General features: G+C 46.8%; 1 long non-coding RNA gene across 1 annotated transcript; it reads left to right on the top strand.

Annotated features, from left to right (window-relative positions):
• Positions 1-1,502: 1,502 nt before the first annotated feature.
• LOC132648944 (uncharacterized) lies at positions 1,503-7,973 on the top strand. The gene is made up of 3 exons (XR_009587342.1): positions 1,503-1,666; positions 5,026-5,121; positions 6,443-7,973. It is a non-coding gene; the product is annotated as an uncharacterized LOC132648944 (long non-coding RNA).
• Positions 7,974-16,236: the final 8,263 nt, after the last annotated feature.

The raw sequence follows: 16,236 nt of genomic DNA, 5'->3' as shown, positions 1-16,236 counted from the left end.
CACAGAACCTCACGGCAGAAAGGAAGCGTGGCTTGGGTCACCCATTGACCTCTGGCTCAAGACTCTGTTGCCACACTCTTTGCTGAAGACAGTGGGACTAAGTCAGCCCTTTGCTGCCTGCGCCTCCTGCCACCCAAGCTCCTCAGGTCTGTGGTCCAGCGCCCCACCCCACGCTCCATGACTGCCTCATGCAGGCATCTCCACCCCAGAAGTTGTAGCTGCATGCGCCCAGACTTCCGGTTGCTTTTTGTTTTCAGTCTCATGAGTATTTCGGCGCAAGCGCTATGTAGTTTCAAGAGGCCCCTAAGAGCAGCCCTTCAAGGAATGGAGTGTATCAGAACAGACTTCTCCAGCGTGCACCTGTCACACAGACGCCGCCACAGCACAGCCCCGACCTGGATTAAAACTTCCTGGGACTGTGGTTGTGCCCTGGGCTAGAGACCAGCAGTCTCTTGAGGCAGAGCAGCCGTGGCGCACACTGCGGAAGGGTCTACCCGTGTTGTGCCCGGTAGCTGGGTAGACTTGTTCCTCCATTTTCGCTGCTTAGCTCTGTGTCTTTGGATGCGCCGCTGTCCTGTGCGCTTGCGCGGTCGGATCTCTTCCTCTCTTCCTGTTTTTGGTATCGACTCTGTTTCTCTGGTTTTTATCAACCCCTGTACCACACAACCGCACAGAGGCTGCTTCTAACCTGCCATCCTAGCGTGACCCCCATTTTGGTTTGAAAATGTAACGTCCTCCCCAGGCTCCCCAGGCTGACGCTGTTTTGAGAGGCGGCGGGACCTTTGGGATGTGGGAGTCTTGCTGATGTCAACTTCCAGGAGAAGGCCTGGAAGGTCACACTGCCTCCGGCTCAGTCTAGACCTCTGCCTCCTGACTTGCCGAGATGTGGACAGGTGCAGCCGCACGCTTTTGCCGAGCAAGCCGCTCCAGCCACGCCTGCCCGTTAGTGGGGCACTGACGCCCTGAGCCAAATAAAGCCCTCCCTCCCTTAAATCACTTCTGTGAAGCACTTGTCACAGATACGGGAGAAGAAAATACATTTCCCCTCCCCAAGTATAGCTGCCACTGAGTGCATATTTTTTTTAAAGATTTATTTATTATAGATACAGTGTTCCGTCAGCATGTGTGTCTGCAGGCCAGAAGAAGGCATCAGATCTTATTATAGATGGCTGTGAGCCACCATGTGGGTGCTGGGAATTGAACTCAGGACCTCTGGAAGAGCAGCCGGTGCCCTTAACCTCTGAGCCATCTCTCCAGCCCTGAATGCATATTTTTTAAAATTATTTTCAACGTACAGTTTTCAACAGATATCTCTCGAACCACTGCAGTCCAGGGATATTCTGTGCCTATGCGGTCCTCTGGTTCCTATGGAAACCAGACTTTTCGCCTGTGGCACCTTCGTCTTCTGCTGCCCTCTAGTGGTGACTCGTTCAGCCTCCCCACGTCCCGGGCGCATTCCAGGGATTAACTACCACCGCAGGGATGCGTCCTTCTGCTTCTCTTTGCTGCTTTGCTGCTTAGACCAGTTAACTTAGGACGTTTATCTGAGCGAAGAAAAACAGACTGGGGAGAAACCAGGTCTCAAATCAGGCGGTTCCCAGGATCAGCACAAGTTCTGAGAACTCTCGACAGCGGAGTGGCCAGGCAGCGTTTCAGAAAACTGGAGGTGAGAAACTGAGGGGAACGACGGGAGTGCGGCTTCCTCGGCTGCTCCGCTGGTTCCTGCGCAATCACTGAGCGGCGAGACCGCTGCAGTGGCCGTGCAGTGGCCGTGACTAAATTCGACCTCAGCTGGCTCTTCTCATGTTTGGGGGGGGGGGACCTAGACCAAGTCCAACGACTCATGTAATGTTTTTTATAACACCAATAAGTTATTTATACGGTGTCTTACTTTTAGCCCAGGCTGGCATGGAAGTCACACAAAGCCCCGGCTGACTTTGAACTCTGCCTCCCAAATACTGGGACTAGGTGCCTACAGCCAGCTGCCAGGACCATTTTTCTACCGTGTTCTAAAACCCCCAGCTTTGTGTATTATGTGGTCACAGTGTGTGTTAGTCAGGCTTTCCATTGCTGTGACAAGAACTTCAGCGAAACAACTTGAAGTTTTTCCGGTTTGGGGTGTTAAACCCGGGGCCTTCTTCAGGCTAGCCAGGCACTCGGCCGTCTCCAGGCCCGAGGGAGTGTGTGCTTACGGCATCCTTGCTAGGGAGAACATGATGGTGGTGGCAGCTTGTGGAGGAGGCGGCAAACGGTTCATACCTCCTTATGAAGGCAGGTTAAACCTTCATAAACCGCCTGTGGCCCGCTTCCTCATCTAAGTCCCGCCCACTCCAGTTTCCCGTCTCAGCCCAGGTAGCACCCCCAAACGAAGACAAACCATTCAACACTAGAGCCTACAGGAAACAAACCTCCTTGGCCATCTTCTGCCCCCGGGGTGTCATTCTCTGTGGAGGACGGCTCTCACCTCTCAGCAGTCTCCTCGGCACTATTCCTGTTTGACTGGATGCCCGTATGTATAAATACCCCACACACACACACACACACACTATCTTAGCCTCTAACTCTCTCCTCTGATTTTGAATTTGCCTTTTCCTAGCCAGGGTCACCCTTATTCCCACGACTGCAGATCCGTCAAAGCTTCTACTCTGAAATGCCTCCCTCTTGATAGCAGAGGAGTGGAAACCAAGCCATCGTTGCCTTTAATTTGGTAAAGACTTTCAACTGAAAAAACTTCCAGGACAGCCATGTGGTATACCCTTTTAATCCCAGTACTCATTTTTTTTCTTTTTAAGTTAACTAAGAGCGAGTAAAATGAGCAGCTTTCTTTGGTAACAACTCTCCCTTGTCACTCATCACCATTGGCGAAGCTCTGCTGGTTTTAGCTTGGCTTGGGCATAAAGGGCTCCTAACCTGTAAACGTCTGGCCTTGTGGCCCAGTCTGATATTTATGACAGGGCTGTTCAGAGTGTGCAAGGGAGGAGACAGAAGCAAAGTAGCTTCTGCCTTTCATGGGTAACAGGTTAGGGACTTGCTCGCTTGAACCTACGTCCCTTACGGTACCCAGGCCTGCATACTCCTTGCTCCCGAGTCCCCCCCCCCCCCCCCCCCCCGAGAGTTCTTTAAGACACCGAGAGCTTGGGCATTCACCACCTTCCCTGAGGTTGCCACCCCTTCCTCTCCTCACCTCCTCTCCTCACCTCCTCCTCTCCTCACCTCCTCCTCTCCTCACCTCCTCTCCTCACCTCCTCTCCTCACCTCCTCTCCTCACCTCCTCTCCTCACCTCCTCTCCTCACCTCCTCTCCTCACCTCCTCTCCTCACCTCCTCTCCTCACCCTCTTTGTCCACCTTGAACTTGAGTGTCTTTCACTCTAGTCACCTCAGTCAGTAGACTGGCAGGAGGCCAGGGAACTCCTAAGGACGAAACAGAGGGAGGGAGGCCCCCCTCAGTGTCCCGGGGCCACACAGTAAGGGGACTGTTTCCATCTTGACCCTGGAGGTTTCCCTTTATCAGTGCTGACAGCAACCCACAGCGTAAGCCAGGAGACCTTGGAGGTCCACCGTGTGGCTGTACCTCCATCTGTGTCTTCCAGTTGACTCTTCCCCATACATAACCTTTGCAGCTGTTCTGCTCAGTCACTGCCATGGGATACCCTGCTTCCTGGCTCGGAGACTGCAGAAGCACAGGAAGTGACAGAGACCTGCCTCCCGGGAATAACAGCTCCTCCCTATGGGGCATAGATTCTAGAATTACCTTGTGCTCTGAGGCCAGCCCTCCACTCGCTCCAGTGTCTTCCCTGGACTGCAGGCCTACACCCTTCATTCCTCTCTACTCGGCCACATACAGTCATGCTGTTAGTCTTCTCAGAAGACAAAAGAAGAAGTAAAAAGCCCGTGGCAGGGGCTGGAGAGATGGCTCGGGGCTGGAAGCACTTGATGTACAACTATGAAGATTGGAGTTTGGATCCCCAGAGCCCCTTTAAATGCTGGCAGCCCACCTGCAATCCCAGCACTCTGAGGATAGGAACAAGGGATCCGAAAGCAAGCTGGCTAGCCAGACTAGTCTTATCGGGGATCACTCAAAAGACCTGGCCACAGCCAGGAAGATGGAGTCCCAGTATCAATCTCAGGCCTTCAGATGCACAGATAACCACACACACATGCATCTACACACAAGCTAACACACACACATGCATCCACACACAGTCACACATGAGAGAAGAAAGCCCATGTCACTGTACTCTCCCGATGATCACCCCACGCATTGCTCTGTCCTTTGAAAGCATGCAGTGTTTGTTGTGTTTCTCCTCATCCGGGTCCTTGCTGAGAATGGATAGTTTTCTCTTTTGTTGAGGTACATGTGACTCACATACAACAGTATTGCACATACACACGCTGCCCACTTCACCCATAAAGGTCCATCTTGATGGATTTTCACCAACTTGACCCACTCACATAACCAGAAGGAGATTTTTTAAAAAATGCACAAAGAGCCAGTTTCCCAATCTCAACAATAGAAAGCCCCAACAGCTCTATTCACAATCAGGAAAGAATCTGGATATTTCACTGAAGAGTGTAAAAATGACCAAACACCACATGGAAAGAAGCTCAGTAAACCTTAGGAAGAAGCAAGTCAAAGCTAATGTGGCCAAACTCGGTGGCACAAGCTTGTAGTTGTAGCATTGACTGAGGCAGGAGGCTCACCAGCTCAAGTCCCCCAGAGACACAGTATAAACTCTAGTATAAACTGTGTCCTGCAGGAAGCAATCAAAGCTTCCATCCCTCACAGCCCTCTCCTGCCCTTCACAGCATGGCAGCAGGAGGGGCCTTGGCCTCAGCTGAGGTTCGGTTATCACCTTACTGGGAGGTCTCAGGTGCTGTCTTGGCTCAAGAAGTCCTTAGGGAAGGTGGCTAAGTGCCATCTGCAGCTCAGCACCACCTGGAACCCACCTTTCCTGCCTGACAGTCGCCCTTCCAGCCCTTCTCCGCCTGAGGTGACTTTAAGTCGCCTTGTCTTGTTGGTGCAGGAATGGAATGGGGTTTGCTGAGACTCCAGCACCTTCATGAGCTTCCAGTGCATGTCCTCAAAGAGTAATGGAGCACATTTAAGAATTCTTCATTTGGTAAGTGTTGAGGACTGGGTAATTGCTGATAGGTGGCTTACACAAACCCGGTGGTTTATGTGGAGCTCCACACGAAGAACCTTCTAGAGATGGCTCTGACTCTGGGCACTGTGGGGCCTTGCAAAGAATTGCTGTGTGCTCTCTAAATCCAGAGATGGGTCGACTGGGCAATACCAGGCCGCCCCCATCCCTTCATCCTCCCACAGCCTTTATAGGCCTTTCAGTCAGGGGGCTGGTGACCAGGTGCTGAGCCAGTCAGAATCATCTGGCAGTTGGTTCCATGGAAACGGAATCAGTTAAACCGTCAGAGCCCCCTTCGGATTGTCCAGTGCATCCAGACGGCTTGGCCCTCCCTCCTGAGCCAGTCTAGACTCCAGGTTGAGGTGTATTTAGTCAGTCAGGGGAACGTTGGTAGAATGGTGGAGGTCAGGAAGGCGAGCAGCGATCAACAGGCTCAAGCCATCCTGGCACACTGTGTGAGTGTGCCTGGTGCCTTGGGGAAATGAAATGGGCTGCTGGCAGAGGGGCTTTCCTGGATGGGAAGCAGCCATGCCTGCTAAGAATGACATGCCACAGGCTCTGGCCATGTCCCGGGGATGGATGTTTCTGAGCAGCCTGCCTTCGGTACAGCAGTCGGAAGCAGGCTATGATGGGAAGGAAGTAGGAGGAGAAGCTCAAGGCACATGTGTTGGCCTTCCTGCTTGGATGGAAAGGTGTCCTGGAACCCAGAATGCCAGGAACCACACAGCTTTGAGGGTAAAGGTATCCCAGTGGAAGGGCATCCTGAGATCTGGGAGCCCAGGAACCCGACAGCCCAGAGGTGGGACAGTGCCCCAATGAACGGACCTCCTGACACAGGAATCCAGGAACCACAGAGGAAGCCTCCATCCCCTGAGCTGAGGAGCTCAGGAGCCTCAGCCCCACTCCATTTCTTTGCTTTTTTCCTTTCATTTTTGCTTTTTGGCTTTTTCCAATAAGAGAGTCACACCAGGCAGCAAATCTCTTAAAGAGACTTATTGGGAGGATCCAGGGTGTGGAAGGACAAATGGAGGATTGGCCACCCCTGGTCCCAAGAGAAGACAACAGGGAATTAAACAAAGGGCAGGGCTTCTATGCTTTCTTAGGGGGCGGAGCTTTCCAGGGCAGAGATTTTCAGAGTGAGGATTGGTGGGATTTCAAGTCCTGATCTTGGTTAGCTCAGGGATTGATGAGTTTTCCTGTTCAGGGATTGGTAGGTTTTTGTGGGAAGCTCTGGCATTGGTAAGGTTTCCTGATCACAGATTGATGGCTTTTTTTTAAAATCTCCTGTTCCCTGCATCAGGCCCAGGGGAAGAATGAAGACGAGGACCATCAGGCACTCATGCTGCAGCTCAGCATCTAGACCTCGACTTTGCATCACGGCCTCACAGGAGAGACAGCTGGTGCTGAGCTCAAGTCCCACCTTAAAGGCACACAGCACCCATGAAGACACAGACAGACACAGGCAGCTTCAGAGACTCAAGACTACACAACCACGTGCCCTTTCCTGTGCAACAGGGAGCAGCATACCACAGGCCGGCCTCTCAGGAAGCATTTCTTGAGGGAGTGTTCTGGTGTAGCTGATCTTTTGCTACTTTGTGGCTTCTTTTTCCCACTCTTTATCTCCCCCCCCCCAACACACCCCTTTAACCCCCTAACACTAGATAAGAGAGAAAAAAGGATAGAGGAGAGTGATCCCGATTTTTCCCAACAGTTCCTCCCAGTTTCCAGCCCAACCCCTTCAGACATTTCTCCCAACTGTTCCTCCCTCAGCTCCCCAACAGTCGGCTTAAACAGTCCCTTCTCCCAGTTTTCCCAATGCTAGCGGTTCTAAACTATGACAACTGTTCTAGCCCATCTGCTCAGCTCAGCTTTTGGCTCAACTGTCTCCCAACAATACCTTCCACCTCAACTGCTCTCTCTCCTCAGTCTCTCTCAGCCTCCACTAGCTTTTTTATCCTCCACTGAAGGTCATAGGGTCAAGCAGTTCTAATGGCTACAAACTCTTTAAGGCCAGTTAACTAGCAACCGGGGCTCCTTTAAAGGGCCAGGCACACAAAATAAATCACACTGCACTCTGGGGATCCGCTTGGGGCTCCCTCCATGCTAGAGTGAGTTTTAGGAGCTAGGAGGTTACCGGAGGGGTACTGTGATGGCTGTTTGTTGTCAGCTTGACTGCACCTAGCAGGACCTACAATCCAGAAATGGAGGGCACACCTGTGGGGCTCTTTGCTGTTGTTGCTCGTTTTGAAGTGGATGAATCCACTTCGCATCCAGTCGCTGATGTAGAAGACTCCCTTTAATCTGGGTCTTGAGGCAGAAAGACACATCTTTCATTAACCTGCTGCACTTCTGCCAGAGGCCTCTGGAAGACATGGAAGAAGGAAGCGTTTGCTCTTTGTTTGCTCTCACCTTGCTAGCAAGTCCATTCCTTCAACTGGCGTCGGAGCCCGCTTCCTTGGAGTTCCAGCATATACTGAAGACCAGCCGAGACATCCAGCTTTGTGGACTGAGCAACTACATTCTTGGGCCTTCTGTTCATAGCCTGCCATTGTTGGATTAGCTGGATCACAGCATGTAAGTCATTCTAATAAATTTCATATGTACACACGTGTGTACACATAGATACATAGAAGAGAATCATTCTGTAAGTTTTGTTTCTCTAGGGGACCCTGGCTAATTCAGATAAGAAAGTGTGGTATGTATAGACTGTTTTACAGCCAGAAAGAATGCAGTCATGCCATCTGCTGGAAAATGAATGTAACTGGAGATGAAGAACAAGCCTGTTCAGAAATCAGTGTGCTTCTTCTCATGGTTCCTAGATCTGTAAATACATGATGATACACAATCATGTGTGATGTGACTTGATTGTAGAGGTAAGCCGTCTAGGGGAGGTAAGCCGTCTAGGGGAGGAGTGTGATCAATGCTCAGCTGTAGAGGGAACGTACTCTTCCTGCAGAGGGCCTAGGCTCAGTCCTCAGCACCCACGTCAGGTGGCTACAAACGTGTAACTCTAGTTCCGGGGGATCCGGTGCCCTCTGGCGTCCACAGGCACACCCCCATACATCTGCCGCGCATTAGCTGATGCAGAACACATGCACACAGACATACACATAAATAAAAATAAATATTTCTTAAAAGCAAAAACCGTTTAGGGGCTTAAGGGAATTAGTGAGAGGGAAAGGGGTGAAAAAAAGATGGTGAGGAGGTTTGAGGGTAAAATATGCTGTGCTTGCACCTTATACGTGCATGAAAACTTCAACCAAGCTGCCAAAGACCATGAGCTCTCTACCTGCCTTTCTGTAGCTCTTTCTGCACACAGGTAGGGAGGCCCAACTCTCCCCCAGCAGAGCACACTTGTCCCCATGCCTAGCTGGTGCACACCCTGGCCACTTTGCCACCGGCCTAGAACTGCCTTGCAAGCTGCCCTACCCTCCTCTTCACATAGGAAATCCCAAGTTCTCGTGGAAATTCCTGCAGTGCTCTACATGAGGAGAAGTCCTGAGCACCTCCCCAGACTCCCGAAGGCTGAGTGTGAGAAACCTGGAACTCTGCTCCTGACACCCCATTTGAACACCCCAATTCACATCAACACTGAACTGCCCAAAGACTGGATCCTAAGCCCTAGAAAGACAGTCAACCATGTGACAAATTAGAATAGCAGGAAACAGCGTCACTCAACAAATAGGAGACAGGACTCCATATAAAAAACAATAACAATGATCTAGCTCCATTTCTTAGATCCCATCACAAAAATACAAACATAGACAAAAGTGGGTCTCCATCAAAAAATTAGTACCTCATAGTAATGCCTCCTGCTGAGAAAAGCAACTTAGATGCTGTACAAGACAATAATTTTAAAATAGCAAAAATAAACAGTGTAAAAGAACACAGAGAATGCTAGAACAAAAATGCAAAACACAGTTGAATGAAAGAATGGAAAAATACAAGGAAAAAACAAAATGTAATGAAGAGAATCTCTCAAAAAGCCCAAATACGTGCTTTCCTTGGCAGCACAAAGAGTAAAGCTGTAACCATAAAGAAAAGACCAAAGGAGGATGATGTCTGGTTTTATGGCAACTTGACACAAGCGAGAATCACCGAAGAGGAAGGAGGCTCGGCTGAGAAAATCTGCTTATAAGGTCTGGCTGAAAGGCCTTTTCCTAGTTAGTGATCAGTGGGGGAGGGTCCAGCCCACTCTGGGTGGTGCCATTCTTGGGCTGGTCAGAAAGCAGACTGAACAAGTGATGAGAATCAAGCCAGCTAGCAGCACCCTGCAGGGCCTCTGCATCCGCTCCTCCTCCAGGCTGCCCTGTTTGCGCTCCTGTCCTGACTTCCTTCAGTGATGGAAGTGCAGGCCCAATAAACCCTCTCCTCCACAACTTGCTTTTCGGCCATGGTGTTTTCTCACAGAAATAGAAACCCTAACCAAGACAGATGGCATACAAATTTATAAAGTATTCTATAAAGGGAAGAAAAAAGACAAAATGAAAACTTGAAAAATACAGGAATTCAGCCAAAATGTTCAAAGGATATTCTTATCAACAGATTGGATGGAACAGAGAGAACATCAGGACTTGAAGACAGGTGGAGGAACTGGATCACCCCGTCAAAGAAAATGTTAAATCCAAAAAACCCAAGAATAGAACGTGCAGGAATTCTGGGACACCAACGATAAAAGACAAAACCGATGAATAGTAGTTCTCAAAGGAGAAAAGACCCAGGTCAGAGTCAGAGAAAATATTTTCAACAAAAATCATAGACGAAAACTTCCTCAATCTAAGGAAAGAGATGCCTATCAAGATCTAAGAGGCATAAAGAACATCAAATAGACAGGACCAGAAAAAAAACAAAAACAAAAACAAAAAACTCCCCGCATCATAGTCAAAACACTAAATATACAGAACAAAAGGTATTTTTTCTTTAAGTGCTTTTATTTTTTGTGATATTATTTTTAATATTTAATATTAATATTTTTAATATTAGTTTATTTACTTTACTTTCCAAGGGTGTCTCCTCTGACCCTCCTCTCAGTACCCCCCACTTCCCCTCCTTTTCCTCTTTCCCCTTCCCCTCTCCCTTTACCACCAGAAAAGGGGAGTCCCCTCCCCCTGCATTAACCTTCCCCAGCACATCAAGTCACATCAGGACTGCTCTTATCTTCACCCCCTGAGGTCAAGCAAGGCAGTGCTGCCAGGAGGAAGTGATCCAAAAGCAGGCATGTTAGAAACAGCCCCCCCCCCCCACTCACCAGGTGCCCACATGAAGACCAAGCAGCCCACCAGCTACATGTGTGCAGGGGTCCAGGTCCAGACCATGCGTGCTCCTTAGATGCTGTCTCAGTCTATGAAAGCTCCCATGGGACTGGCTTGGTTGTCTCTGTTGGTCTTCTTGTGAGGGTCCTGTTCCCTCCAGGTCCTTTCCCCCAACATTTCCTCAGGACCCCAGAGCTCCACCCCATGCTTAGCTGCAAGATCCAGCATCTGTCTCGATCTGCTGCTTGGCTGAAGCTACGCAGATGACAGTCAAGTTAGGCTTCTGTCTACAAGCATAGCAAAGCATTATTAATAGTGTCAGGGGCTGGCTCTACTGTGGGGTGGGTCTCAGGGCCAATTATTATTTGGACTTTCCCTCTATCTTTGTTCCCTCATTATCCCTACACTTTTTGTAGGCAGGTTAATTTTTGGTTCACAGGTTGTGTCTGTGAGTTGTTGATCAGAACAAAGGATGTTGAAAGCAGCAAGAGAAAAGATCAAATCACGTATAAGTCAGGTCCATCAGAATCACAACATTTTTCAATGAAGACTGTGAAAGCCTCCAGAAGGGATTGAACCAATGTTCCATGATTATAGAAGACCACAGATGCCAACCAGACTACTATACTCAGTAAAACTATCAGTCATAATTGAAGGAAAAAGGAGAAAATATTATCCATGCTATAAAACAAATTTAAGAAATCTTGACCAGGTCCAGAAAAAAGTTAAATACACCCCCAAAATACATACGTAACAATTCCAGGAAACTGAACAAAAATATGTCTGATAGACAAAGTCAACAAAATGACAGATATTAATACGTATTGTTTAATAACATTTTGCATATGGGTATTTTGCCTGCACAATGTGGGTATTTTATGTGCCACATATATGCAGTACCCATAAACGCCAGAAGATGGCACCAGATACCCTGGAACTGGTAATGCAGGTGCTTGTGAGCCTCCATACCGTGGATGCTAGGAATCAAAAATTCATCTTCTGACCCTTAGCCAAACTAAAAGGCAGAAACTACCCAAATCAGCAAGATCAGAAACGAAAAGCGGGACATAACAGACACTGAGGAAATCCAAACAATCATTAGGTCTTACTACAAAAGCCTATATGCCACAAATTTTGAAAATCTAAATGAAATGGACAATTTTTTGATAGATTCCATTTAGCAAAGTTAAATCAAGATCAGATAAATAGATTAGATAATCGTATATTCCCCCAAGGAAATTGACTCATCAAAAGTCTCCCTTCCAAAAAAAGCCCTGGGCCAGATGGTTTCAGCTCAGAATTCTACCAGACCTTCAAAGAAGGGCTAACTCCAATTCTCTTCAAACTATTCCACAAAATAGAAACAGAAGAAACATTACCAAACTCATTCTATGAAGCCACAGTCACCTTGATACCTAAACCACACAAAGACCCAACAAAGAGAATTTCAGGCCAATCTCTCTTATGAACACTGATGCAAAAATAATAAAATACTTGCAAACCAAATCCAAGAACACATAAAAGATATCATCCGCCATGACCAAGTAGGCTTCATCCCAGACATGCAGGGGTGGTTCAATATACAGAAATCCATCAATGTGATCCCCCATATAAACAAACTGAAGGAGAAAAACCACATGATCATCTCCTTAGATGCCAAAAAAGCATCTGACAAAATCCAACACCCATTCATGTTTAAAGTCTTGGAGAGATCAGGGATACAAGGCACATACCTAAACATAGTAAAGGCAATATACAGCAAGCCTATAGCCAACATCAAACTCAATGGAGAGAAACTTCAATCAATCCCACTACATCAGGGACAAGGCAAGGCTGCCCATTGTCTCCATATCTCTTCAATATAGTACTTGGAGTCCTAGCCAGAACAATAAGACAACTAAAGGAGAGCAAGGGGATACAAATTTGAAAGGAAGAAGTCAAAGTATCGCTATTCTAGGATGATATGATTGTATATGTAAATGACCCCCAAAATTCTACCAGAGAACTTTTACAGCTGATAAACACCTTCAGCAAAGTGGCTGGATACAAAATTAACTCAAAAAACTCAGTAGCCCTCCTATATACAAAAGACAAAAGGGCTGAGAAAGAAATTAGGGAAACAACACCCTTCACTATAGCCACAAATAATATAAAGTATCTTGTTATAACACTAGCCAATCAAGTCAACGACCTGAATGACAAGAACTTCAAGTCTCTGAAGAAATAAATTGAAAATATCAGAAGATATGGAAGAAGCTACAGAAAGCTCTCCCATGCTCATGGCTTGGCAGGATTAACATAAATAAAAATGGCCATCTTACCAAAAGCAATCTACAGATTCAATGCAATCTCCATCAAAATACCAACACAATTCTTTACAGACCTTGAAAGAACCATTCTCAACTTCATATGGAAAAACAAAAATCCCTAAACAGCCAAAACAATCTTATGCAATAAAAGATCCTCTGGAGGTGTCTCCATCCCTGATCTCAAGCACAAAGCAACAGTAGTAAAAACTGCATGGTACTGGCATAGAAAGAGACTAGTTGCTCGATGGAATTGAACTAAAGAACTAGAAGCCAAAGCCATACAGTGGAAAAACAGACAGCATCTTCAACAAATGGTGCTGGTCTAACTGGATGTCTACATGTAGAAAAATGCAAATAGATCCATACCTATCACACCGCACGAAACTCAAATCCAAGTGGATCAAAGACCTCCACATAAAATCAGACACACTAAATCTATTAGAGGAGAACTCACTGGCACAGGAGACAACTTCCTAAACAGAACACCAACAGCTCAGGCTCTAAGAGCAACAATCAGTAAACAGGACCTCATGAACCTGAAAAGCTTCTGTAATGCAAAGGACACTGTCATCAGAACAGAAATAACAGCCTGAAGCCTGGAAAAGGATCTTTACCAACTCTACATCTGACAACAGGCTAACATCTAAAATATAAAGAACTCAAGAAATTAAACACCAACAAACCAAATAATCGAATTAAAAAATGGGGTACAGAGATGAACAGAGAATTCTCAACAGAGGAATCTTGAATGGCTGAGAAACGTTTAAAGAAATGCTCAACATCTTAGTCATTAGGGAAACACAAATCAAAATGACTCTTAGACCCATCAGAATGGCTAAGATCAAAAACACAAGTGACAGCACATGCTGTCGAGGATTGTGGTCCCTCCATTGCTGATGGGAGTGCAAACGTGTACAGCCACTCTGGAAATGAATCTGGTGCTACCTCACAAAATGGGAATAGCACTACCTCAAGATCCAGCTATAGTACTCCTGGGTATATACCCAAAAGGTACTCCACCACTCAGCAAGGACACTTGCTTAACTATGTTCATAGAAGCTTTATTTGTAATAGCCAGAATCTGGAAATTACCTATATATCCCTCAGCTCAAGAATGGATAAATAAATTGTGGTATATTTACACAATGAAACACTATCAGCTGTTAAAAACAAGGAAATCATGGAATTCACAGGCAAGTGTACAGAACCAGAAAAGATCATCTTGAGTGAGGTAACCCAGACCCAGAAAGACACACGTGGTATGTACTCATAAGTGGATTTTAGCCTATATAATACAGGATAACCATACCACAACTCACAGACCCAAAGAAGGTAAGTAGCACAGAGTACCCAAGGGAGGATGTTTAATTCCCATAGACAGCAGAAGTGACTGAAGAGAGAAATAAGGGTAAAAGAAGGAGCACAGAGAGACTTTCTGGGGAGGGCAGGAGTGGAGAAGACCTTCAAAAAGAAGAGGGCTTGCAGAGAGAAGAGAAACCGTGGGTGGGGACATCTCTGTGATAAGCTGGGCACCTACGACAGGGCAGGCTCCTGGGAGGATATGAGGGTGACTCTAGCTGAGACTCCTAGTGACAGAGGTCATGGAGACTGAAGAGGCCCCCTCTAGACTTCACTCCTAGTGGAAGGAGAGGAACACCAACCCACCCACAAAAGCTTTGACCCAAAATTTACCCTACCTACAAGATAGGCAGGGACAAAAACAAAGCAGAGATTGAGTCTAACCAATAACTGGTCCAACCTGAGACTCACCCCATGGGAAACCGCCAGCCCCTGACAGCATTAACGATACTCTGCTGTGCTTGCAGATGGGAGCCTAGCGTAACTGTTCTCTGAGGGGCTCCACGCAGCACCTGATGGAAACAGATACAGAGACTCACAGCCAAACACTGGGTGGAGCTCAGGGATCTTGTGGAAGAGTGGGGGGAGGGGGATGGAAGGACCCAGAGGGGACAGGAGCTCCACAGGAAGACCAACAGAGCCAACTTACCAAGGCCCAGGGGAGCCTGTGGAGACTGAAGCACCAACTAAGGACCGCATGTGGACTACACCTAGGCCCCCTGTACAGATGTAGCCAATGGACAGCTTGGTCTTCGTGTGGTTCCCTAGTAAAGGGACTGGGGCCGACTCTGCATGGACTCTGATGCCTGCTTTCTATCACTTTCCCTTGGTGGGGCTACCTCACAGGCCACAGGGGAAGAGGGTGTGTGCAGTCCTGATGGGACTTGTATTCTAGGGTGGGTGGGGAGGGGTATCCTCCTCTGAGTAGCGGTAACTGAGAGGGAGGGTGGGACCAGAGAGAGAGAGGAGAGGGGGCTATGACCGGGATGTAAAATGAATAAATAAAAATTAAAATAAAAGAATTAAGGACTTTTAAAAGTTGAAAGAAAAAATAGACTTCAAGCCAAAACTAACCAAATGAGGGATGCTTTATCCTCAATAAAGGAAAAAAGTCACCATGAGATATTAAAATCCTAAAAACACGAGCATCAAATGTACGAGCACCCCCTTTTGTGAAATAAACACTATTTGACTTAAAGTGACAGATTGACACAGACACAATGATAGTGGGTGACTTCAATACCACACTCTCACCAACAGACAATGTCACCTGGAAAGAAACTAAATAGAGGAACTCTGGAGTTAAATGACATCATAGATCAAGTGGACCTAACATATCCACAGAATATTTTAGCCAAAGAATTTTTTTTTCTTCTCAGTAGCTCAAGGAACTTACTCCAAAATATATCACATACTAGGACACAATGCACCTTTGGTTTTTTGTTTGTTTATTTTTTGTTTGTTTGTTTTGTTTTGTGTTTTTGGATTTTTGAGACAGGGTTTCTGTGTAGCCTTGGCTGTCCTGGACTCACTTTGTAGACCAGGCCCCCTCAAACTCACAGAGATCTGCCTGCCTCTGCCTCCCCAAGTGCTGGGATTCTAGGCAAAGCACCTCTAAACGAATATATGAAAAGTGAAATTGTATCCAGCCTTCTATCTGACCACCATGGATTAAAGCTGGACATCAACAACAGAAAAGACAAAGTACACAAGTTCATGAAAGCTAAACAACACACCACAAAATTGGATAAAGGGAGCAATTAAAAAGGAGATTTAAAAATTCCTAGATGGGAATGGAAATTAAAATATGACAATCAAATCTATGAGACTCGATGAGGACAGTTATAAAGAGGAAAGTTTACAGCACTAAGTGCCTACATTAAAAAGATGTGAGAGATCTCAGGCCAGGCATGGTAGCACACACCTTTAACCCAAGTACTTGGGTATCAGAGGCAGGTAGATCTCTGTGGTTAGAAGCCAGCCTGATCTAAACAGTGAGTGTAAGTTCTCTAGCCAAGGCGATATATATATATACCAAATAAACAAACAAGAGAGTTCTCATATTAATCATTCAACCTGAAAGCCCTAGAAAAACAAGAACAATAAAACAAACATAGGCAAGAAAAGATGATCAAAACAACTTAATGAATAGAAATAAAATACCAAAAAAATTA

This window comes from Meriones unguiculatus, chromosome 18 (assembly GCF_030254825.1).
Source record: "Meriones unguiculatus strain TT.TT164.6M chromosome 18, Bangor_MerUng_6.1, whole genome shotgun sequence".
Taxonomy (NCBI): Eukaryota; Metazoa; Chordata; class Mammalia; order Rodentia; family Muridae; genus Meriones; species Meriones unguiculatus.
This window is presented reverse-complemented; position numbering and strand designations above follow the sequence as displayed.